A 25,406-nucleotide genomic window follows, 5' to 3' on the forward strand; every position below is an offset into this window, starting at 1 on the left:
GTGCGACTTATACTCTGGAGCGACTTATGTGTGAAATATTTACCATATTTTTCGGACTATAAGTCACATTTTTTTTCATAGTTTGACCAGGGGTGCGACTTATACTCAGTAGCGACTTATGTGTGGAATTATTACCGTATTTTTCGGACTATAAGTCGCAGTTTTTGTCATAGTTTGGCCGGGGGTGCGACTTATACTCGGGAGCGGCTTATGTGTGAAATTATTATCGGATTTTTCAGACTATAAGTCGCAGCTTTTTTCATAGTTTGGCCGGGGGTGAGACTTATACTCAGAAGCAACTTGTGTGTGGAATTATTACCGTATTTTTCGGACTATAAGTCGCAGTTTTTGTCATAGTTTGGCCGGGGGTGCGACTTATACTCTGGAGCGACTTATGTGTGAAATATTTACCATATTTTTCGGACTATAAGTCACATTTTTTTTCATAGTTTTGCCGGGGGTGCGACTTATACTCAGGAGCGGCTTATGTGTGGAATTATTACCGTATTTTTCGGACTATAAGTCGCACTTTTTTTCATAGTTTGGCCGGGGGTGCGACTTATACTCAGGAGCGGCTTATGTGTGAAATTATTATTGTATTTTTCAGACTATAAGTCGCAGTTTTTTTCATAGTTTGGCCGGGGGTGAGACTTATACTCAGAAGCAACTTGTGTGTGGAATGATTACCGTATTTTTCGGACTATGAGTCGCAGTTTTTGTCATAGTTTGGCCGGGGGTGCGACTTATACTCAGGAGCGACTTATGTATGAAATATTTACCATATTTTTCGGACTATAAGTCGCAGTTTTTTTCATAGTTTTGCCGGGGGTGCGACTTATACTCAGGAGCGACTTATGTGTGAAATTATTACCGTATTTTTTGGACTATAAGTCGCACTTTTTTTCATAGTTTGGCCGGGGGTGCGACTTATACTCAGGAGCGGCTTATGTGTGAAATTATTATCGTATTTTTCAGACTATAAGTCGCAGCTTTTTTCATAGTTTGGCCGGGGGTGAGACTTATACTCAGAAGCAACTTGTGTGTGGAATTATTACCGTATTTTTCGGACTATAAGTCGCAGTTTTTGTCATAGTTTGGCCGGGGGTGAGACTTATACTCAGAAGCAACTTGTTTGTGGAATTATTACCGTATTTTTCGGACTATAAGTCGCAGTTTTTGTCATAGTTTGGCCGGGGGTGCGACTTATACTCAGGAGTGACTTATGTGTGAAATATTTACCATATTTTTCGGACTATAAGTCACAGTTTTTTTCATAGTTTGACCAGGGGTGCGACTTATACTCAGTAGCGACTTATGTGTGGAATTATTACCGTATTTTTCGGACTATAAGTCGCAGTTTTTGTCATAGTTTGGCCGGGGGTGCGACTTATACTCAGGAGTGACTTATGTGTGAAATATTTACCATATTCTTCGGATTATAAGTCACAGTTTTTTTCATAGTTTGACCAGGGGTGCGACTTATACTCAGTAGCGACTTATGTGTGGAATTATTACCGTATTTTTCGGACTATAAGTCGTAGTTTTTGTCATAGTTTGGCCGGGGGTGCGACTTATACTCAGGAGAGACTTATGTGTGAAATATTTACCATATTTTTCGGACTATAAGTCACAGTTTTTTTCATAGTTTGACCAGGGGTGCGACTTATACTCAGTAGCGACTTATGTGTGAAATTATTACCGTATTTTTTGGACTATAAGTCGCACTTTTTTTCATAGTTTGGCCGGGGGTGCGACTTATACTCAGGAGCGGCTTATGTGTGAAATTATTATCGGATTTTTCAGACTATAAGTCGCAGCTTTTTTCATAGTTTGGCCGGGGGTGAGACTTATACTCAGAAGCAACTTGTGTGTGGAATTATTACCGTATTTTTCGGACTATAAGTCGCAGTTTTTGTCATAGTTTGGCCGGGGGTGCGACTTATACTCTGGAGCGACTTATGTGTGAAATATTTACCATATTTTTCGGACTATAAGTCACATTTTTTTTCATAGTTTGACCAGGGGTGCGACTTATACTCAGTAGCGACTTATGTGTGGAATTATTACCGTATTTTTCGGACTATAAGTCGCAGTTTTTGTCATAGTTTGGCCGGGGGTGCGACTTATACTCAGGAGTGACTTATGTGTGAAATATTTACCATATTTTTCGGACTCTAAGTCACAGTTTTTTTCATAGTTTGACCAGGGGTGCGACTTATACTCAGTAGCGACTTATGTGTGGAATTATTACCGTATTTTTCGGACTATAAGTCGCAGTTTTTTTCATAGTTTGGCCGGGGGTGCGACTTATACTCAGGAGCGGCTTATGTGTGAAATTATTATCGTATTTTTCAGACTATAAGTCGCAGCTTTTTTCATAGTTTGGCCGGGGGTGAGACTTATACTCAGAAGCAACTTGTGTGTGGAATTATTACCGTATTTTTCGGACTATAAGTCGCAGTTTTTTTCATAGTTTGGCCGGGGGTGAGACTTATACTCAGAAGCAACTTGTTTGTGGAATTATTACCGTATTTTTCTGACTATAAGTCGCAGTTTTTGTCATAGTTTGGCCGGGGGTGCGACTTATACTCAGGAGTGACTTATGTGTGAAATATTTACCATATTCTTCGGACTATAAGTCACAGTTTTTTTCATAGTTTGACCAGGGGTGCGACTTATACTCAGTAGCGACTTATGTGTGGAATTATTACCGTATTTTTCGGACTATAAGTCGCAGTTTTTGTCATAGTTTGGCCGGGGGTGCGACTTATACTCAGGAGAGACTTATGTGTGAAATATTTACCATATTTTTCGGACTATAAGTCACAGTTTTTTTCATAGTTTGACCAGGGGTGCGACTTATACTCAGTAGCGACTTATGTGTGAAATTATTACCGTATTTTTTGGACTATAAGTCGCACTTTTTTTCATACTTTGGCCGGGGGTGCGACTTATACTCAGGAGCGGCTTATGTGTGAAATTATTATCGGATTTTTCAGACTATAAGTCGCAGCTTTTTTCATAGTTTGGCCGGGCGTGAGACTTATACTCAGAAGCAACTTGTGTGTGGAATTATTACCGTATTTTTATGACTATAAGTCGCAGTTTTTGTCATAGTTTGGCCGGGGGTGCGACTTATACTCAGGAGCGGCTTATGTGTGGAATTATTACCGTATTTTTCGGACTATAAGGCGCAGTTTTTTTCCATAGTTTGGCCGGGGGTGCGATTTATACTCAGAAGCAACTTGTGTGTGGAATTATTACCGTATTTTTCGGACTATAAGTCGCAGTTTTTGTCATAGTTTGGCCGGGGGTGCGACTTATACTCAGGAGCGACTTATGTATGAAATATTTACCATATTTTTCGGACTATAAGTCGCAGTTTTTTTCATAGTTTTGCCGGGGGTGCGACTTATACTCAGGAGCGGCTTATGTGTGGAATTATTACCGTATTTTTCGGACTATAAGTCGCACTTTTTTTCATAGTTTGGCCGGGGGTGCGACTTATACTCAGGAGCGGCTTATGTGTGAAATTATTATCGTATTTTTCAGACTATAAGTAGCAGCTTTTTTCATAGTTTGGCCGGGGGTGAGACTTATACTCAGAAGCAACTTGTGTGTGGAATTATTACCGTATTTTTCGGACTATAAGTCGCAGTTTTTGTCATAGTTTGGCCGGGGGTGAGACTTATACTCAGAAGCAACTTGTTTGTGGAATTATTACCGTATTTTTCGGACTATAAGTCGCAGTTTTTGTCATAGTTTGGCCGGGGGTGCGACTTATACTCAGGAGTGACTTATGTGTGAAATATTTACCATATTTTTCGGACTATAAGTCACAGTTTTTTTCATAGTTTGACCAGGGGTGCGACTTATACTCAGTAGCGACTTATGTGTGGAATTATTACCGTATTTTTCGGACTATAAGTCGCAGTTTTTGTCATAGTTTGGCCGGGGGTGCGACTTATACTCAGCAGTGACTTATGTGTGAAATATTTACCATATTTTTCGGACTATAAGTCACAGTTTTTTTCATAGTTTGACCAGGGGTGCGACTTATACTCAGTAGCGACTTATGTGTGAAATTATTACCGTATTTTGTGGACTATAAGTCGCACTTTTTTTCATAGTTTGGCCGGGGGTGCGACTTATACTCAGGAGCGGCTTATGTGTGAAATTATTATCGTATTTTTCAGACTATAAGTCGCAGCTTTTTTCATAGTTTGGCCGGGGGTGAGACCTATTCTCAAAAGCAACTTGTGTGTGGAATTATTACCGTATTTTTCGGACTATAAGTCGCAGTTTTTGTCATAGTTTGGCCGGGGGTGCGACTTATACTCTGGAGCGACTTATGTGTGAAATATTTACCATATTTTTCGGACTATAAGTCGCAGTTTTTGTCATAGTTTGGCCGGGGGTGCGACTTATACTCAGCAGTGACTTATGTGTGAAATATTTACCATATTTTTCGGACTATAAGTCACAGTTTTTTTCATAGTTTGACCAGGGGTGCGACTTATACTCAGTAGCGACTTATGTGTGAAATTATTACCGTATTTTTTGGACTATAAGTCACACTTTTTTTCATAGTTTGGCCGGGGGTGCGACTTATACTCAGGAGCGGCTTATGTGTGAAATTATTATCGTATTTTTCAGACTATAAGTCGCAGCTTTTTTCATAGTTTGGCCGGGGGTGAGACTTATACTCAGAAGCAACTTGTTTGTGGAATTATTACCGTATTTTTCAGACTATAAGTCGCAGTTTTTGTCATAGTTTGGCCGGGGGTGAGACTTATACTCAGAAGCAACTTGTTTGTGGAATTATTACCGTATTTTTCTGACTATAAGTCGCAGTTTTTGTCATAGTTTGGCCGGGGGTGCGACTTATACTCAGGAGTGACTTATGTGTGAAATATTTACCATATTCTTCGGATTATAAGTCACAGTTTTTTTCATAGTTTGACCAGGGGTGCGACTTATACTCAGTAGCGACTTATGTGTGGAATTATTACCGTATTTTTCGGACTATAAGTCGTAGTTTTTGTCATAGTTTGGCCGGGGGTGCGACTTATACTCAGGAGAGACTTATGTGTGAAATATTTACCATATTTTTCGGACTATAAGTCACAGTTTTTTTCATAGTTTGACCAGGGGTGCGACTTATACTCAGTAGGGACTTATGTGTGAAATTATTACCGTATTTTTTGGACTATAAGTCGCACTTTTTTTCATAGTTTGGCCGGGGGTGCGACTTATACTCAGGAGCGGCTTATGTGTGAAATTATTATCGGATTTTTCAGACTATAAGTCGCAGCTTTTTTCATAGTTTGGCCGGGGGTGAGACTTATACTCAGAAGCAACTTGTGTGTGGAATTATTACCGTATTTTTCGGACTATAAGTCGCAGTTTTTGTCATAGTTTGGCCGGGGGTGCGACTTATACTCTGGAGCGACTTATGTGTGAAATATTTACCATATTTTTCGGACTATAAGTCACATTTTTTTTCATAGTTTGACCAGGGGTGCGACTTATACTCAGTAGCGACTTATGTGTGGAATTATTACCGTATTTTTCGGACTATAAGTCGCAGTTTTTGTCATAGTTTGGCCGGGGGTGCGACTTATACTCAGGAGTGACTTATGTGTGAAATATTTACCATATTTTTCGGACTCTAAGTCACAGTTTTTTTTCATAGTTTGACCAGGGGTGCGACTTATACTCAGTAGCGACTTATGTGTGGAATTATTACCGTATTTTTCGGACTATAAGTCGCAGTTTTTGTCATAGTTTGGCCGGGGGTGCGACTTATACTCAGGAGTGACTTATGTGTGAAATATTTACCATATTTTTCGGACTATAAGTCGCAGTTTTTTTCATAGTTTGGCCGGGGGTGCGACTTATACTCTGGAGCGACTTATGTGTGAAATATTTACCATATTTTTCGGACTATAAGTCACATTTTTTTTCATAGTTTGACCAGGGGTGCGACTTATACTCAGTAGCGACTTATGTGTGGAATTATTACCGTATTTTTCGGACTATAAGTCGCAGTTTTTGTCATAGTTTGGCCGGGGGTGCGACTTATACTCAGGAGTGACTTATGTGTGAAATATTTACCATATTTTTCGGACTATAAGTCACAGTTTTTTTCATAGTTTGACCAGGGGTGCGACTTATACTCAGTAGCGACTTATGTGTGAAATTATTACCGTATTTTTTGGACTATAAGTCGCACTTTTTTTCATAGTTTGGCCGGGGGTGCGACTTATACTCGGGAGCGGCTTATGTGTGGAATTATTATCGGATTTTTCAGACTATAAGTCGCAGCTTTTTTCATAGTTTGGCCGGGGGTGAGACTTATACTCAGAAGCAACTTGTGTGTGGAATTATTACCGTATTTTTCGGAATATAAGTCGCAGTTTTTGTCATAGTTTGGCCGGGGGTGCGACTTATACTCTGGAGCGACTTATGTGTGAAATATTTACCATATTTTTCGGACTATAAGTCACATTTTTTTTCATAGTTTTGCCGGGGGTGCGACTTATACTCAGGAGCGGCTTATGTGTGGAATTATTACCGTATTTTTCGGACTATAAGTCGCACTTTTTTTCATAGTTTGGCCGGGGGTGCGACTTATACTCAGGAGCGGCTTATGTGTGAAATTATTATCGTATTTTTCAGACTATAAGTCGCAGTTTTTTTCATAGTTTGGCCGGGGGTGAGACTTATACTCAGAAGCAACTTGTGTGTGGAATGATTACCGTATTTTTCGGACTATAAGTCGCAGTTTTTGTCATAGTTTGGCCGGGGGTGCGACTTATACTCAGGAGCGACTTATGTATGAAATATTTACCATATTTTTCGGACTATAAGTCGCAGTTTTTTTCATAGTTTTGCCGGGGGTGCGACTTATACTTAGGAGCGACTTATGTGTGAAATTATTACCGTATTTTCTGGACTATAAGTCGCACTTTTTTTCATAGTTTGGCCGGGGGTGCGACTTATACTCAGGAGCGGCTTATGTGTGAAATTATTATCGTATTTTTCAGACTATAAGTCGCAGTTTTTGTCATAGTTTGGCCGGGGGTGAGACTTATACTCTGGAGCGACTTATGTGTGAAATATTTACCATATTTTTCGGACTATAAGTCACATTTTTTTTCATAGTTTGACCAGGGGTGCGACTTATACTCAGTAGCGACTTATGTGTGGAATTATTACCGTATTTTTTGGACTATAAGTCGCAGTTTTTGTCATAGTTTGGCCGGGGGTGCGACTTATACTCAGGAGTGACTTATGTGTGAAATATTTACCATATTTTTCGGACTCTAAGTCACAGTTTTTTTTCATAGTTTGACCAGGGGTGCGACTTATACTCAGTAGCGACTTATGTGTGGAATTATTACCGTATTTTTCGGACTATAAGTCGCAGTTTTTGTCATAGTTTGGCCGGGGGTGCGACTTATACTCAGGAGTGACTTATGTGTGAAATATTTACCATATTTTTCGGACTATAAGTCGCAGTTTTTTTCATAGTTTGGCCGGGGGTGCGACTTATACTCAGGAGCGGCTTATGTGTGAAATTATTATCGTATTTTTCAGACTATAAGTCGCAGCTTTTTTCATAGTTTGGCCGGGGGTGAGACTTATACTCAGAAGCAACTTGTGTGTGGAATTATTACCGTATTTTTCGGACTATAAGTCGCAGTTTTTTTCATAGTTTGGCCGGGGGTGAGACTTATACTCAGAAGCAACTTGTTTGTGGAATTATTACCGTATTTTTCTGACTATAAGTCGCAGTTTTTGTCATAGTTTGGCCGGGGGTGCGACTTATACTCAGGAGTGACTTATGTGTGAAATATTTACCATATTCTTCGGACTATAAGTCACAGTTTTTTTCATAGTTTGACCAGGGGTGCGACTTATACTCAGTAGCGACTTATGTGTGGAATTATTACCGTATTTTTCGGACTATAAGTCGCAGTTTTTGTCATAGTTTGGCCGGGGGTGCGACTTATACTCAGGAGAGACTTATGTGTGAAATATTTACCATATTTTTCGGACTATAAGTCACAGTTTTTTTCATAGTTTGACCAGGGGTGCGACTTATACTCAGTAGCGACTTATGTGTGAAATTATTACCGTATTTTTTGGACTATAAGTCGCACTTTTTTTCATAGTTTGGCCGGGGCTGCGACTTATACTCAGGAGCGGCTTATGTGTGAAGTTATTATCGGATTTTTCAGACTATAAGTCGCAGCTTTTTTCATAGTTTGGCCGGGGGTGAGACTTATACTCAGAAGCAACTTGTGTGTGGAATTATTACCGTATTTTTCGGACTATAAGTCGCAGTTTTTGTCATAGTTTGGCCGGGGGTGCGACTTATACTCAGGAGCGGCTTATGTGTGGAATTATTACCGTATTTTTCGGACTATAAGGCGCAGTTTTTTCCCATAGTTTGGCCGGGGGTGCGATTTATACTCAGGAGCGGCTTATGTGTGAAATTATTACCGTATTTTTTGGACTATAAGTCACACTTTTTTTCATAGTTTGGCCGGGGGTGCGACTTATACTCAGGAGCGGTTTATGTGTGAAATTATTATCGTATTTTTCAGACTATAAGTCGCAGCTTTTTTCATAGTTTGGCCGGGGGTGAGACTTATACTCAGAAGCAACTTGTGTGTGGAATTATTACCGTATTTTTCGGACTATAAGTCGCAGTTTTTGTCATAGTTTGGCCGGGGGTGCGACTTATACTCAGGAGCGACTTATGTATGAAATATTTACCATATTTTTCGGACTATAAGCCGCAGTTTTTTTCATAGTTTTGCCGGGGGTGCGACTTATACTCAGGAGCGGCTTATGTGTGGAATTATTACCGTATTTTTCGGACTATAAGTCGCACTTTTTTTCATAGTTTGGCCGGGGGTGCGACTTATACTCAGGAGCGGCTTATGTGTGAAATTATTATCGTATTTTTCAGACTATAAGTAGCAGCTTTTTTCATAGTTTGGCCGGGGGTGAGACTTATACTCAGAAGCAACTTGTGTGTGGAATTATTACCGTATTTTTCGGACTATAAGTCGCAGTTTTTGTCATAGTTTGGCCGGGGGTGAGACTTATACTCAGAAGCAACTTGTTTGTGGAATTATTACCGTATTTTTCGGACTATAAGTCGCAGTTTTTGTCATAGTTTGGCCGGGGGTGCGACTTATACTCAGGAGTGACTTATGTGTGAAATATTTACCATATTTTTCGGACTATAAGTCACAGTTTTTTTCATAGTTTGACCAGGGGTGCGACTTATACTCAGTAGCGACTTATGTGTGGAATTATTACCGTATTTTTCGGACTATAAGTCGCAGTTTTTGTCATAGTTTGGCCGGGGGTGCGACTTATACTCAGCAGTGACTTATGTGTGAAATATTTACCATATTTTTCGGACTATAAGTCACAGTTTTTTTCATAGTTTGACCAGGGGTGCGACTTATACTCAGTAGCGACTTATGTGTGAAATTATTACCGTATTTTTTGGACTATAAGTCGCACTTTTTTTCATAGTTTGGCCGGGGGTGCGACTTATTCTCAGGAGCGGCTTATGTGTGAAATTATTATCGTATTTTTCAGACTATAAGTCGCAGCTTTTTTCATAGTTTGGCCGGGGGTGAGACTTATTCTCAGAAGCAACTTGTGTGTGGAATTATTACCGTATTTTTCGGACTATAAGTCGCAGTTTTTGTCATAGTTTGGCCGGGGGTGCGACTTATACTCTGGAGCGACTTATGTGTGAAATATTTACCATATTTTTCGGACTATAAATCACATTTTTTTTCATAATTTGACCAGGGGTGCGACTTATGTGTGAAATTATTACCGTATTTTTTGGACTATAAGTCGCACTTTTTTTCATAGTTTGGCCGGGGGTGCGACTTATACTCAGGAGCGGCTTATGTGTGAAATTATTATCGTATTTTTCAGACTATAAGTCGCAGCTTTTTTCATAGTTTGGCCGGGGGTGAGACTTATACTCAGAAGCAACTTGTGTGTGGAATTATTACCGTATTTTTCGGACTATAAGTCGCAGTTTTTGTCATAGTTTGGCCGGGGGTGAGACTTATACTCAGGAGCGACTTATGTATGAAATATTTACCATATTTTTCGGACTATAAGTCGCAGTTTTTTTCATAGTTTTGCCGGGGGTGCGACTTATACTCAGGAGCGACTTATGTGTGAAATTATTACCGTATTTTTTTGACTATAAGTCACACTTTTTTTCATAGTTTGGCCGGGGGTGCGACTTATACTCAGGAGCGGCTTATGTGTGAAATTATTATCGTATTTTTCAGACTATAAGTCGCAGCTTTTTTATAGTTTGGCCGGGGGTGAGACTTATACTCAGAAGCAACTTGTGTGTGGAATTATTACCGTGTTTTTCGGACTATAAGTCGCAGTTTTTGTCATAGTTTGGCCGGGGGTGCGACTTATACTCTGGAGCGACTTATGTGTGAAATATTTACCATATTTTTCGGACTATAAGTCACAGTTTTTTTCATAGTTTGACCAGGGGTGCGACTTATACTCAGTAGCGACTTATGTGTGAAATTATTACCGTATTTTTCGGACTATAAGTCGCAGTTTTTTTCCATAGTTTGGCCGGGGGTGCGATTTATACTCAGGAGCGGCTTATGTGTGAAATTATTATCGTATTTTTCAGACTATAAGTCGCAGTTTTTTTCATAGTTTGGCCGGGGGTGAGACTTATACTCAGAAGCAACTTGTGTGTGGAATTATTACCGTATTTTTCGGACTATAAGTCGCAGTTTTTGTCATAGTTTGGCCGGGGGTGCGACTTAGACTCAGGAGCGACTTATGTATGAAATATTTACCATATTTTTCGGACTATAAGTCGCAGTTTTTTTCATAGTTTTGCCGGGGGTGCGACTTATACTCAGGAGCGGCTTATGTGTGGAATTATTACCGTATTTTTCAGACTATAAGTCGCAGCTTTTTTCATAGTTTGGCCGGGGGTGAGACTTATTCTCAGAAGCAACTTGTGTGTGGAATTATTACCGTATTTTTCGGACTATAAGTCGCAGTTTTTGTCATAGTTTGGCCGGGGGTGCGACTTATACTCTGGAGCGACTTATGTGTGAAATATTTACCATATTTTTCGGACTATAAGTCACAGTTTTTTTCATAATTTGACCAGGGGTGCGACTTATGTGTGAAATTATTACCGTATTTTTGGGACTATAAGTCGCACTTTTTTTCATAGTTTGGCCGGGGGTGCGACTTATACTCAGGAGCGGCTTATGTGTGAAATTATTATCGTATTTTTCAGACTATAAGTCGCAGCTTTATTCATAGTTTGGCCGGGGGTGAGACTTATACTCAGAAGCAACTTGTGTGTGGAATTATTACCGTATTTTTCGGACTATAAGTCGCAGTTTTTGTCATAGTTTGGCCGGGGGTGCGACTTATACTCAGGAGCGACTTATGTATGAAATATTTACCATATTTTTCGGACTATAAGTCGCAGTTTTTTTCATAGTTTTGCCGGGGGTGCGACTTATACTCAGGAGCGGCTTATGTGTGGAATTATTACCGTATTTTTCGGACTATAAGTCGCAGTTTTTTTCATAGTTTTGCCGGGGGTGCGACTTATACTCAGGAGCGGCTTATGTGTGGAATTATTACCGTATTTTTCGGACTATAAGTCGCACTTTTTTTCATAGTTTGGCCGGGGGTGAGACTTATACTCAGAAGCAACTTGTTTGTGGAATTATTACCGTATTTTTCGGACTATAAGTCGCAGTTTTTGTCATAGTTTGGCCGGGGGTGCGACTTATACTCAGGAGCGACTTATGTATGAAATATTTACCATATTTTTCGGACTATAAGTCGCAGTTTTTTTCATAGTTTTGCCGGGGGTGCGACTTATACTCAGGAGCGACTTATGTGTGGAATTATTACCGTATTTTTTTGACTATAAGTCACACTTTTTTTCATAGTTTGGCCGGGGGTGCGACTTATACTCAGGAGCGGCTTATGTGTGAAATTATTATCGTATTTTTCAGACTATAAGTCGCAGCTTTTTTCATAGTTTGGCCGGGGGTGAGACTTATACTCAGAAGCAACTTGTGTGTGGAATTATTACCGTATTTTTCGGACTATAAGTCGCAGTTTTTGTCATAGTTTGGCCGGGGGTGCGACTTATACTCTGGAGCGACTTATGTGTGAAATATTTACCATATTTTTCGGACTATAAGTCACAGTTTTTTTCATAGTTTGACCAGGGGTGCGACTTATACTCAGTAGCGACTTATGTGTGAAATTATTACCGTATTTTTCGGACTATAAGTCGCAGTTTTTTTCCATAGTTTGGCCGGGGGTGCGATTTATACTCAGGAGCGGCTTATGTGTGAAATTATTATCGTATTTTTCAGACTATAAGTCGCAGTTTTTTTCATAGTTTGGTCGGTTGGTGAGACTTATACTCAGAAGCAACTTGTGTGTGGAATTATTACCGTATTTTTCGGACTATAAGTCGCAGTTTTTGTCATAGTGTGGCCGGGGGTGCGACTTATACTCAGGAGCGACTTATGTATGAAATATTTACCATATTTTTCGGACTATAAGTCGCAGTTTTTTTCATAGTTTTGCCGGGGGTGCGACTTATACTCAGGAGCGGCTTATGTGTGGAATTATTGCCGTATTTTTCGGACTATAAGTCGCACTTTTTTTCATAGTTTGGCCAGGGGTGCGACTTATACTCAGGAGCGGCTTATGTGTGAAATTATTATCGTATTTTTCAGACTATAAGTCCCAGCTTTTTTCATAGTTTGGCCGGGGGTGAGACTTATACTCAGAAGCAACTTGTGTGTGGAATTATTACCGTATTTTTCGGACTATAAGTCGCAGTTTTTGTCATAGTTTGGCCGGGGGTGCGACTTATACTCTGGAGCGACTTATGTGTGAAATATTTACCATATTTTTCGGACTATAAGTCACAGTTTTTTTCATAGTTTGACCAGGGGTGCGACTTATACTCAGTAGCGACTTATGTGTGAAATTATTACCGTATTTTTCGGACTATAAGTCGCAGTTTTTTTCCATAGTTTGGCCGGGGGTGCGATTTATACTCAGGAGCGGCTTATGTGTGAAATTATTATCGTATTTTTCAGACTATAAGTCGCAGTTTTTTTCATAGTTTGGTCGGTTGGTGAGACTTATACTCAGAAGCAACTTGTGTGTGGAATTATTACCGTATTTTTCGGACTATAAGTCGCAGTTTTTGTCATAGTTTGGCCGGGGGTGCGACTTATACTCAGGAGCGACTTATGTATGAAATATTTACCATATTTTTCGGACTATAAGTCGCAGTTTTTTTCATAGTTTTGCCGGGGGTGCGACTTATACTCAGGAGCGGCTTATGTGTGGAATTATTACCGTATTTTTCGGACTATAAGTCGCACTTTTTTTCATAGTTTGGCCAGGGGTGCGACTTATACTCAGGAGCGGCTTATGTGTGAAATTATTATCGTATTTTTCAGACTATAAGTCCCAGCTTTTTTCATAGTTTGGCCGGGGGTGAGACTTATACTCAGAAGCAACTTGTGTGTGGAATTATTACCGTATTTTTCGGACTATAAGTCGCAGTTTTTGTCATAGTTTGGCCGGGGGTGCGACTTATACTCAGGAGCGACTTATGTATGAAATATTTACCATATTTTTCGGACTATAAGTCGCACTTTTTTTCATAGTTTTGCCGGGGGTGCGACTTATACTCAGGAGCGACTTATGTGTGAAATTATTACCGTATTTTTTGGACTATAAGTAGCACTTTTTTTCATAGTTTGGCCGGGGGTGCGACTTATACTCAGGAGTGACTTATGTGTGAAATATTTACCATATTTTTCGGACTATAAGTCACAGTTTTTTTCATAGTTTGACCAGGGGTGCGACTTATACTCAGTAGCGACTTATGTGTGGAATTATTACCGTATTTTTCGGACTATAAGTCGCAGTTTTTGTCATAGTTTGGCCGGGGGTGCGACTTATACTCAGGAGTGACTTATGTGTGAAATATTTACCATATTTTTCGGACTATAAGTCACAGTTTTTTTCATAGTTTGACCAGGGCTGCGACTTATACTCAGTAGCGACTTATGTGTGAAATTATTACCGTATTTTTTGGACTATAAGTCGCACTTTTTTTCATAGTTTGGCCGGGGGTGCGACTTATACTCTGGAGCGACTTATGTGTGAAATATTTACCATATTTTTCGGACTATAAGTCACAGTTTTTTTCATAGTTTGACCAGGGGTGCGACTTATACTCAGTAGCGACTTATGTGTGAAATTATTACCGTATTTTTCGGACTATAAGTCGCAGTTTTTTTCCATAGTTTGGTTGGGGGTGCGATTTATACTCAGGAGCGGCTTATGTGTGAAATTATTATCGTATTTTTCAGACTATAAGTCCCAGCTTTTTTCATAGTTTGGCCGGGGGTGAGACTTATACTCAGAAGCAACTTGTGTGTGGAATTATTACCGTATTTTTCGGACTATAAGTCGCAGTTTTTGTCATAGTTTGGCCGGGGGTGAGACTTATACTCAGGAGCGACTTATGTATGAAATATTTACCATATTTTTCGGACTATAAGTCGCAGTTTTTTTCATAGTTTTGCCGGGGGTGCAACTTATACTCAGGAGCGACTTATGTGTGAAATTATTACCGTATTTTTTGGACTATAAGTCGCACTTTTTTTCAAAGTTTGGCCGGGGGTGCGACTTATACTCAGGAGAGACTTATGTGTGAAATTATTACCGTATTTTTCGGACTATAAGTCGCAGTTTTTTTCCATAGTTTGGCCGGGGGTGCGACTTATACTCAGAAGCAACTTGTGTGTGGAATTATTACCGTATTTTTCGGACTATAAGTCGCAGTTTTTGTCATAGTTTGGACGGGGGTGAGACTTATACTCAGAAGCAACTTGTTTGTGGAATTATTACCGTATTTTTCGGACTATAAGTCGCAGTTTTTGTCATAGTTTGGCCGGGGGTGCGACTTATACTCAGGAGCGGCTTATGTGTGAAATTATTATTGTATTTTTCAGACTATAAGTCGCAGCTTTTTTCATAGTTTGGCCGGGGGTGAGACTTATACTCAGAAGCAACTTGTGTGTGGAATTATTACCGTATTTTTCGGACTATAAGTCGCAGTTTTTGTCATAGTTTGGCCGGGGGTGCGACTTATACTCTGGAGCGACTTATGTGTGAAATATTTACCATATTTTTCGGACTATAAGTCACAGTTTTTTTCATAGTTTGACCAGGGGTGCGACTTATACTCAGTAGCGACTTATGTGTGAAATTATTACCGTATTTTTCGGACTATAAGTCGCAGTTTTTTTCCATAGTTTGGCCGGGGGTGCGATTTATACTCAGGAGCGGCTTCTGTGTGAAATTTTTATCGTATTTTTCAGACTATAAGTCGCAGTTTTTTTCATAGTTTGGTCGGTTGGTGAGACTTATACTCAGAAGCAACTTGTGTGTGGAATTATTACCGTATTTTTCGGACTATAAGTCGCAGTTTTTGTCATAGTTTGGCCGGGGGTGCGACTTATACTCAGGAGCGACTTATGTATGAAATATTTACCATATTTTTCGGACTATAAGTCGCAGTTTTTTTCATAGTTTTGCCGGGGGTGCGACTTATACTCAGGAGCGGCTTATGTGTGGAATTATTACCGTATTTTTCGGACTATAAGTCGCACTTTTTTTCATAGTTTGGCCGGGGGTGCGACTTATACTCAGGAGCGGCTTATGTGTGAAATTATTATCGTATTTTTCAGACTATAAGTCCCAGCTTTTTTCATAGTTTGGCCGGGGGTGAGACTTATACTCAGAAGCAACTTGTGTGTGGAATTATTACCGTATTTTTCGGACTATAAGTCGCAGTTTTTGTCATAGTTTGGCCGGGGGTGCGACTTATACTCAGGAGCGACTTATGTATGAAATATTTACCATATTTTTCGGACTATAAGTCGCACTTTTTTTCATAGTTTTGCCGGGGGTGCGACTTATACTCAGGAGCGACTTATGTGTGAAATTATTACCGTATTTTTTGGACTATAAGTAGCACTTTTTTTCATAGTTTGGCCGGGGGTGAGACTTATACTCAGAAGCAACTTGTTTGTGGAATTATTACCGTATTTTTCGGACTATAAGTCGCAGTTTTTGTCATAGTTTGGCCGGGGGTGCGACTTATACTCAGGAGTGACTTATGTGTGAAATATTTACCATATTTTTCGGACTATAAGTCACAGTTTTTTTCATAGTTTGACCAGGGGTGCGACTTATACTCAGTAGCGACTTATGTGTGGAATTATTACCGTATTTTTCGGACTATAAGTCGCAGTTTTTGTCATAGTTTGGCCGGGGGTGCGACTTATACTCAGGAGTGACTTATGTGTGAAATATTTACCATATTTTTCGGACTATAAGTCACAGTTTTTTTCATAGTTTGACCAGGGCTGCGACTTATACTCAGTAGCGACTTATGTGTGAAATTATTACCGTATTTTTTGGACTATAAGTCGCACTTTTTTTCATAGTTTGGCCGGGGGTGCGACTTATACTCTGGAGCGACTTATGTGTGAAATATTTACCATATTTTTCGGACTATAAGTCACAGTTTTTTTCATAGTTTGACCAGGGGTGCGACTTATACTCAGTAGCGACTTATGTGTGAAATTATTACCGTATTTTTCGGACTATAAGTCGCAGTTTTTTTCCATAGTTTGGTTGGGGGTGCGATTTATACTCAGGAGCGGCTTATGTGTGAAATTATTATCGTATTTTTCAGACTATAAGTCCCAGCTTTTTTCATAGTTTGGCCGGGGGTGAGACTTATACTCAGAAGCAACTTGTGTGTGGAATTATTACCGTATTTTTCGGACTATAAGTCGCAGTTTTTGTCATAGTTTGGCCGGGGGTGAGACTTATACTCAGGAGCGACTTATGTATGAAATATTTACCATATTTTTCGGACTATAAGTCGCAGTTTTTTTCATAGTTTTGCCGGGGGTGCGACTTATACTCAGGAGCGACTTATGTGTGAAATTATTACCGTATTTTTTGGACTATAAGTCGCACTTTTTTTCAAAGTTTGGCCGGGGGTGCGACTTATACTCAGGAGAGACTTATGTGTGAAATTATTACCGTATTTTTCGGACTATAAGTCGCAGTTTTTTTCCATAGTTTGGCCGGGGGTGCGACTTATACTCAGAAGCAACTTGTGTGTGGAATTATTACCGTATTTTTCGGACTATAAGTCGCAGTTTTTGTCATAGTTTGGACGGGGGTGAGACTTATACTCAGAAGCAACTTGTTTGTGGAATTATTACCGTATTTTTCGGACTATAAGTCGCAGTTTTTGTCATAGTTTGGCCGGGGGTGCGACTTATACTCAGGAGTGACTTATGTGTTAAATATTTACCATATTTTTCGGACTATAAGTCACAGTTTTTTTCATAGTTTGACCAGGGGTGCGACTTATACTCAGTAGCGACTTATGTGTGGAATTATTACCGTATTTTTCGGACTATAAGTCGCAGTTTTTGTCATAGTTTGGTCGGGGGTGCGACTTATACTCAGGAGCGACTTATGTGTTAAATATTTACCATATTTTTCGGACTATAAGTCACAGTTTTTTTCATAGTTTGACCAGGGGTGCGACTTATACTCAGTAGCGACTGGGACTGGCGGAGCAGAAAGTCCGGTCTCCCATTGTTCGTAGCTTTGTCCTCGGAGGTTGGAGGAGGTTAGCCTGTCCGGAGCGGAGGATTTGGGGGTGAGCAGTTCTTTGAGATAGAGGGGGGGGCATTTCCATGGAGGCACTGATGGGTTAGTAGGGAGACTTTGAATTCAATCCTGAGTGGAACAGGAAGCCAGTGAAGGGATTTGAGAATTGGTGGTCACCCTCATCACCCTTGTTCAACCCCCCTGGGAGGTGAGGGGAGCAGTGAGCAGCAACCCTTGATGCTGAGGTAATGGTAAAAAATGTTATAGTCCTTGGTATGAAAATGTCCAAGAAGTTGAAGGAAGGAAAATGTGGGAGTGAGAAGAATATTTGTTGGTATTAAATTGAATAAGTGATCATTCAAAGCAAGAGTCTGGAGTTCTGGAGTGTTTTTATTCCTCCACACCGACACAACCTTCTGGGTGTGCGACGCAGAACTAAAAAGTAAGTCTGAAAAAAAAAGAAGCTTTCCCGCCTCCTCTTCCTCGCACGCGGCGGCGTTCTTTCCTGGGATAATTACGGCTGAGAAATCCTTGTCATTGCGGCGGGAAGCTCTTTAGGTACCAATTCACCCTGATGAATAGAAGCCTAATTAATCCACTTAATCTGCTGCATGAGATTATTGCCGTTTGCACACAGCGAGCGCGTGCACTGGCTGTCGACCACAATGGAGGGCGCCGATAAAAATATATATGCCGCAGCTTGGGGTGGGGGGCCGGGGGGGGGGGGGGGGGGGGGGGGTGCTTCCCATCCAAACTTAAGTGATAAGGTCTTGAGCTCTCTATAATTTCTGCTGCCGGCGACAGCAATAAAGGCCTCGCTATCGTCGTCTTCTTGCTGCACGCGCTGTAAACATGACAAGGTGCACTTCCTGTGATTTAGAAGGACACTTCCTGTTTGCGGCGGCGCCGTCCTTGTCACCTCCACGCGTTTTCCCTTCGAGAGAGCGCGAGTCAAAACGGTTCCGAATCGGGAAAAACGGATTCACTTAAACTCTTTTTGAAGAGTTATTTCATTTCTATGTGTGTTTTCTTGTATTTCTGCCCTTCTTGAGACATCAAGAAGGAAAAGTAGCTTCCATATGAGGAGGTGTGAACAAGTTTGGACATAAACCATGGTCCCAATACGGAAGACCATTGCATCAAATAGGGAGTCAAATACTGGAGTCCGTGAACATTGCTCCAAAGTCAAGATTTTTTGTTGAGTTAAATTTAAAGATAAAGTGAAAGTACCAATGATTGTCACACACACACTAGGTGTGGCGAAATTACCCTCTGCAATTGACCCATCACCCTTGTTCACCCCCTGGGAGGTGAGGAGAGCAGTGAGCAGCAGTGGTGGCAGCGCCCGGGAATCATTTTTGGTGATTTAACCCCCAATTCCAACCCTTGATGCTGAGTGCCAAGCGGACACATCAATAAGGAAAAGTATCTTCCATATGAAGAGGTGTGAACAAATTAGGACATAAATCATGGTCCCAATACGGAAAGCCATTGCATCTAAAAGGGAGCCAAATACTGGAATCCGTGAACATTGCTCCAAAGTCGGGATTTTGTGTTGATTTAAAGTTAAAGATAAAGTGAAAGTACCAATGATTGTCACACACACACTAGGTGTGGCGAAATTACCCTCTGCATTTGACCCATCACCCTTGTTCACCCCCTGGGAGGTAGGGGAGCAGTGAGCAGCAGCGGCGGCCGCGCCCGGGAATCCTTTTTGATGATTTAACCCCCAATTCCATTATCGTGCATACAAAAGAAAACACTGACAGGTTAAGTTAACGTACCAATGATTGTCACACACACACTAGGTGTGGTGAAATTATTCCCTGCATTTGACCCATCAGCCTTGATCACCCCCTGGGAGGTGAGGGGAGCAGTGAGAAGTTGCGGTGGCCGCGCCCGGGAATCATTTTTGGTGATTTAACCCCCGATTCCAACCCTTGATGCTGAGTGCCAAGCGGACACATCAATAAGGAAAAGTATCTTCCATATGAAGAGGTGTGAACAAGTTAGGACATAAACCATGGTCCCAATACGGAAGACCATTGCATCAAATAGGGAGTCAAATACTGGAGTCCGTGAACATTGCTCCAAAGTCAAGATTTTTTGTTGAGTTAAATTTAAAGATAAAGTGAAAGTACCAATGATTGTCACACACACACTAGGTGTGGCGAAATTACCCTCTGCAATTGACCCATCACCCTTGTTCACCCCCTGGGAGGTGAGGGGAGCAGTGAGCAGCAGTGGTGGCCGCGCCCGGGAATCATTTTTGGTGATTTAACCCCCAATTCCAACCCTTGATGCTGAGTGCCAAGCGGACACATCAATAAGGAAAAGTATCTTCCATATGAAGAGGTGTGAACAAGTTAGGACATGAATCATGGTCCCAATACGGAAAGCCATTGCATCTAAAAGGGAGCCAAATACTGGAATCCGTGAACATTGCTCCAAAGTCGGGATTTTGTGTTGATTTAAAGTTAAAGATAAAGTGAAAGTACCAATGATTGCCACACACACACTAGGTGTGGCGAAATTACCCTCTGCATTTGACCCATCACCCTTGTTCACCCCCTGGGAGGTAGGGGAGCAGTGAGCAGCAGCGGTGGCCGCGCCCGGGAATAATTTTTGATGATTTAACCCCCAATTCCATTATTGTGCATACAAAAGTAAGCACTGACAGGTTAAGTTAAAGTACCAATGATTGTCTCACACACACACTAGGTGTGGCGAAATTACCCTCTGCAATTGACCCATCACCCTTGTTCACCCCCTGGGAGGTGAGGGGAGCAGTGAGCAGCAGTGGTGGCCGCGCCCGGGAATCATTTTTGGTGATTTAACCCCAAATTCCAACCCTTGATGCTGAGTGCCAAGCGGACACATCAATAAGGAAAACTATCTTCCATATGAAGAGGTGTGAACAAGTTAGGACATAAATCATGGTCCCAATACGGAAAGCCATTGCATCTAAAAGGGAGCCAAATACTGGAATCCGTGAACATTGCTCCAAAGTCAAGATTTTTTTGTTGATTTAAAGATAAAGTGAAAGTACCAGTGATTGTCACACACACACACTAGGTGTGGCGAAATTATTCTCTGCATTTGACCCACCACCCTTGATCACCCCCTGGGAGGTGAGGGGAGCAGTGAGCAGCAGCGGCGGCCGCGCCCGGGAATCCTTTTTGATGATTTAACCCCCAATTCCATTATTGTGCATACAAAAGAAAACACTGACCGGTTAAGTTAAAGTACCAATGATTGTCACACACACACTAGGTGTGGCGAAATTATTCCCTGCATTTGACCCATCACCCTTGTTCACCCCCTGGAGGTGAGGGGAGCAGTGAGCAGCAGCGGTGGCCGCGCCCGGGAATCTTTTTTGGTGATTTAACCCCCGATTCCAACCCTTGATGCTGAGTGCCAAGCGGACACATCAATAAGGAAAAGTATCTTCCATATGAAGAGGTGTGAACAAGTTAGGACATAAATCATGGTCCCAATACGGAAAAACCATTGCATCTAATAGGGAGCCAAATACTGGAGTCCGTGAACATTGCTCCAAAGTCGGAATTTTTTTGATTGATTTAATGTGCATACATTGTAAACATTGTGCAAAGGCAGCAATATATGATCAAACAAGCTGAATGCAGCTGAGATAGACTTTTTTCTTATAAAATTGGGAACAATTTATCATGTTCTTTCTGTTTCTGTAATATTGCCATATTTTCTCGTAAAATTATTACTTTTTATTGCAACATGGTGACATTTGTCATATAAAATCCCGACTTTTATCACAATATTGCCAATTGTTTAGTTGTTCTCGTAAAATAGTGACATTTTTTGGAGTAAAATGATGACTTTTGGCATAATTTTGCCGAGTAAAATTCAGATTTTCTATTATAATATTGCCAAAATGTTGAAGTTTTCTTATAAAATTGTGACTTTTGTCGAATAAAATTACGACTCTTTTCATAAAATTGCAGACATTTTAAGCTTTTCATGTAAAATTGCGACTGTCGCCGCGTAAAATTCCAACTTTTATCATAATATTGCACAAATGTTCAGTTTTTCCTGTAAAATTTTGACTTGCGTTGAGTAAAATTACAACTTTTATTGTCGGTTTTAAAAGTGCTCCCCCTCCGGTCAACATATGAAATAACAAGTGTGTGTAAGAAATTGAAATGCGCCCCCTTTGGCCAAAATGAATAACAAAAAAAAGAAAACAAAAATGTATATAGAGACATACTGTAATAACCTGAAGTAAGTAATGAAGATTAAAAAACAATTACAAACAAAAAATTAAAATAAATTAAGTAAAAGCTTTTTTTCTCTCACAATGTGTAGACTTTTTTCTTAAAAAATTAGAGAAAATGTCTCATATTCTTTCTGTTTCTGTAATATTGCCATATTTTCTCGTAAAATTATTACTTTTTATTGCAAAATGGTGACATTTGTCATATAAAATTCAGACTTTTTTCACAATATTGCCAATTTTTTTGTTGTTCTCGTAAAATAGTGACATTTTTTGGAGTAAAATGATGACTTTTGTCATAATTTTGCCGAGTAAAATTCAGATTTTCTATTATAATGTTGCCAAAATGTTGAAGTTTTCTTATAAAATTGTGACTTTTGTCGAGTAAAGTTACGACTCTTTTCATAAAATTGCCGACATTTTAAGCTTTTCTTGTAAAATTGCGACTGTCATTGAGGAAAATTCCAACTTTTATCATAATATTGCACAAATGTTCAGATTTTCTTGTAAAATTTTGACTTGCGTTAAGTAAAATTACAACTTTTATTGTCGGTTTTAAAAGTGCTCCCCCTCTGGTCAACATATGAAATAACAAGTGTGTGTAAGAAATTGAAATGCTTCCCCTTTGGCCAAAATGAATAACAAAAAAAAGAAAACAAAAATGTACATACTGTAATAACTTGAAGTAAATGATAAAGATTAAAAAACAATTATAAACAAAAAATTAAAATAAATTAAGTAAAAGCTTTTTTTCTCTCACAATGTGTGGACTTTTTTCTTAAAAAATTATGGAAAATGTCTCATATTCTTTCTGTTTCTGTAATATTGCAATATTTTCTCATAAAATTATTGCTGTTTAATGCAAAATGGTGACATTTGTCATATGAAATTCCGACTTTTATCACAATATTGTCTATTTTTTTGTTGTTCTCGTAAAATAGTGACATTTTTTGGAGTAAAATGATTACTTTTGTCATAATTTTGCCGAGTAAAATTCAGATTTTCTATTATAATATTGCCAAAATGTTGAAGTTTCTTATAAAATTGTGACTTTTGTCGAGTAAAATTACGACTCTTTTCATAAAATTGCAGACATTTTAAGCTTTTCTTGTAAAATTGCGACTGTTATTGAGTAAAATTCCAACTTTTATCATAATATTGCACAAATGTTTAGTTTTTCTTGTAAAATTTTGACTTGCGTTAAGTAAAATTTCAACTTTTATTGTCTGTTTTAAAAGTGCTCCCCCTCTGGTCAACATATGAAATAACAAGTGTGTGTAAGAAATTGAAATGCTTCCCCTTTGGCCAAAATGAATAACAAAAAAAGCAAAAACAAAAATGTATATAGAGACATACTGTAATAACTTGAAGTAAATGATAAAGATTAAAAAACAATTATAAACAAAAAATTAAAGTAAATTAAGTAAAAGCTTTTTTTCTCTCACAATATGTCGACTTTTTTCTTAAAAAATTGGGGAAAATGTCTCATATTCTTTCTGTTTCTGTAATATTACAATATTTTCTCATAAAATTATTGCTTTTTAATGCAAAATGGTGACGTTTGTCATATAAAATTACAACTTTTATCACAATATTGCCAATTTTGTTGTTGTTCTCGTAAAATAGTGACATTGTTTTGAGTAAAATGATCACTTTTGTCATAATTTTGCCGAGTAAAATTCAGATTTTCTATTATAATATTGCCAAAATGTTGAAGTTTCTTATAAAATTGTGACTTTTGTCGAGTAAAATTACGACTCTTTTCATAAAATTGCAGACATTTTAAGCTTTTCTTGTAAAATTGCGACTGTTATTGAGTAAAATTCCAACTTTTATCATAATATTGCACAAATGTTCAGATTTTCTTGTAAAATTTTGACTTGCGTTAAGTAAAATTACAACTTTTATTGTCGGTTTTAAAAGTGCTCCCCCTCTGGTCAACATATGAAATAACAAGTGTGTGTAAGAAATTGAAATGCTTCCCCTTTGGCCAAAATGAATAACAAAAAAAAGAAAACAAAAATGTACATACTGTAATAACTTGAAGTAAATGATAAAGATTAAAAAACAATTATAAACAAAAAATTAAAATAAATTAAGTAAAAGCTTTTTTTCTCTCACAATGTGTGGACTTTTTTCTTAAAAAATTGTGGAAAATGTCTCATATTCTTTCTGTTTCTGTAATATTGCAATATTTTCTCATAAAATTATTGCTGTTTAATGCAAAATGGTGACATTTGTCATATAAGATTCCGACTTTTATCACAATATTGTCTATTTTTTTGTTGTTCTCGTAAAATAGTGACATTTTTTGGAGTAAAATGATTACTTTTGTCATAATTTTGCCGGAGTAAAATTCAGATTTTCTATTATAATATTGCCAAAATGTTGAAGTTTCTTATAAAATTGTGACTTTTGTCGAATAAAATTACGACTCTTTTCATAAAATTGCAGACATTTTAAGCTTTTCTTGTAAAATTGCGACTGTTATTGAGTAAAATTCCAACTTTTATCATAATATTGCACAAATGTTTAGTTTTTCTTGTAAAATTTTGACTTGCGTTAAGTAAAATTTCAACTTTTATTGTCGGTTTTAAAAGTGCTCCCCCTCTGGTCAACATATGAAATAACAAGTGTGTGTAAGAAATTGAAATGCTTCCCCTTTGGCCAAAATGAATAACAAAAAAAGCAAAAACAAATATGTATATAGAGACATACTGTAATAACTTGAAGTAAATGATAAAGATTAAAAAACAATTATAAACAAAAAATTAAAGTAAATTAAGTAAAAGCTTTTTTTCTCTCACAATATGTCGACTTTTTTCTTAAAAAATTGGGGAAAATGTCTGATATTCTTTCTGTTTCTGTAATATTACAATATTTTCTCATAAAATTATTGCTTTTTAATGCAAAATGGTGACATTTGTCATATAAAATTACAACTTTTATCACAATATTGCCAATTTTGTTGTTGTTCTCGTAAAATAGTGACATTGTTTTGAGTAAAATGATCACTTTTGTCATAATTTTGCCGAGTAAAATTCAGATTTTCTATTATAATATTGCCAAAATGTTGAAGTTTCTTATAAAATTGTGACTTTTGTCGAGTAAAATTACGACTCTTTTCATAAAATTGCAGACATTTTAAGCTTTTCTTGTAAAATTGCGACTGTTATTGAGTAAAATTCCAACTTTTATCATAATATTGCACAAATGTTCAGATTTTCTTGTAAAATTTTGACTTGCGTTAAGTAAAATTACAACTTTTATTGTCGGTTTTAAAAGTGCTCCCCCTCTGGTCAACATATGAAATAACAAGTGTGTGTAAGAAATTGAAATGCTTCCCCTT

Source organism: Nerophis lumbriciformis, linkage group LG05 (assembly GCF_033978685.3).
Source record: "Nerophis lumbriciformis linkage group LG05, RoL_Nlum_v2.1, whole genome shotgun sequence".
Classification (NCBI taxonomy): domain Eukaryota; kingdom Metazoa; phylum Chordata; class Actinopteri; order Syngnathiformes; family Syngnathidae; genus Nerophis; species Nerophis lumbriciformis.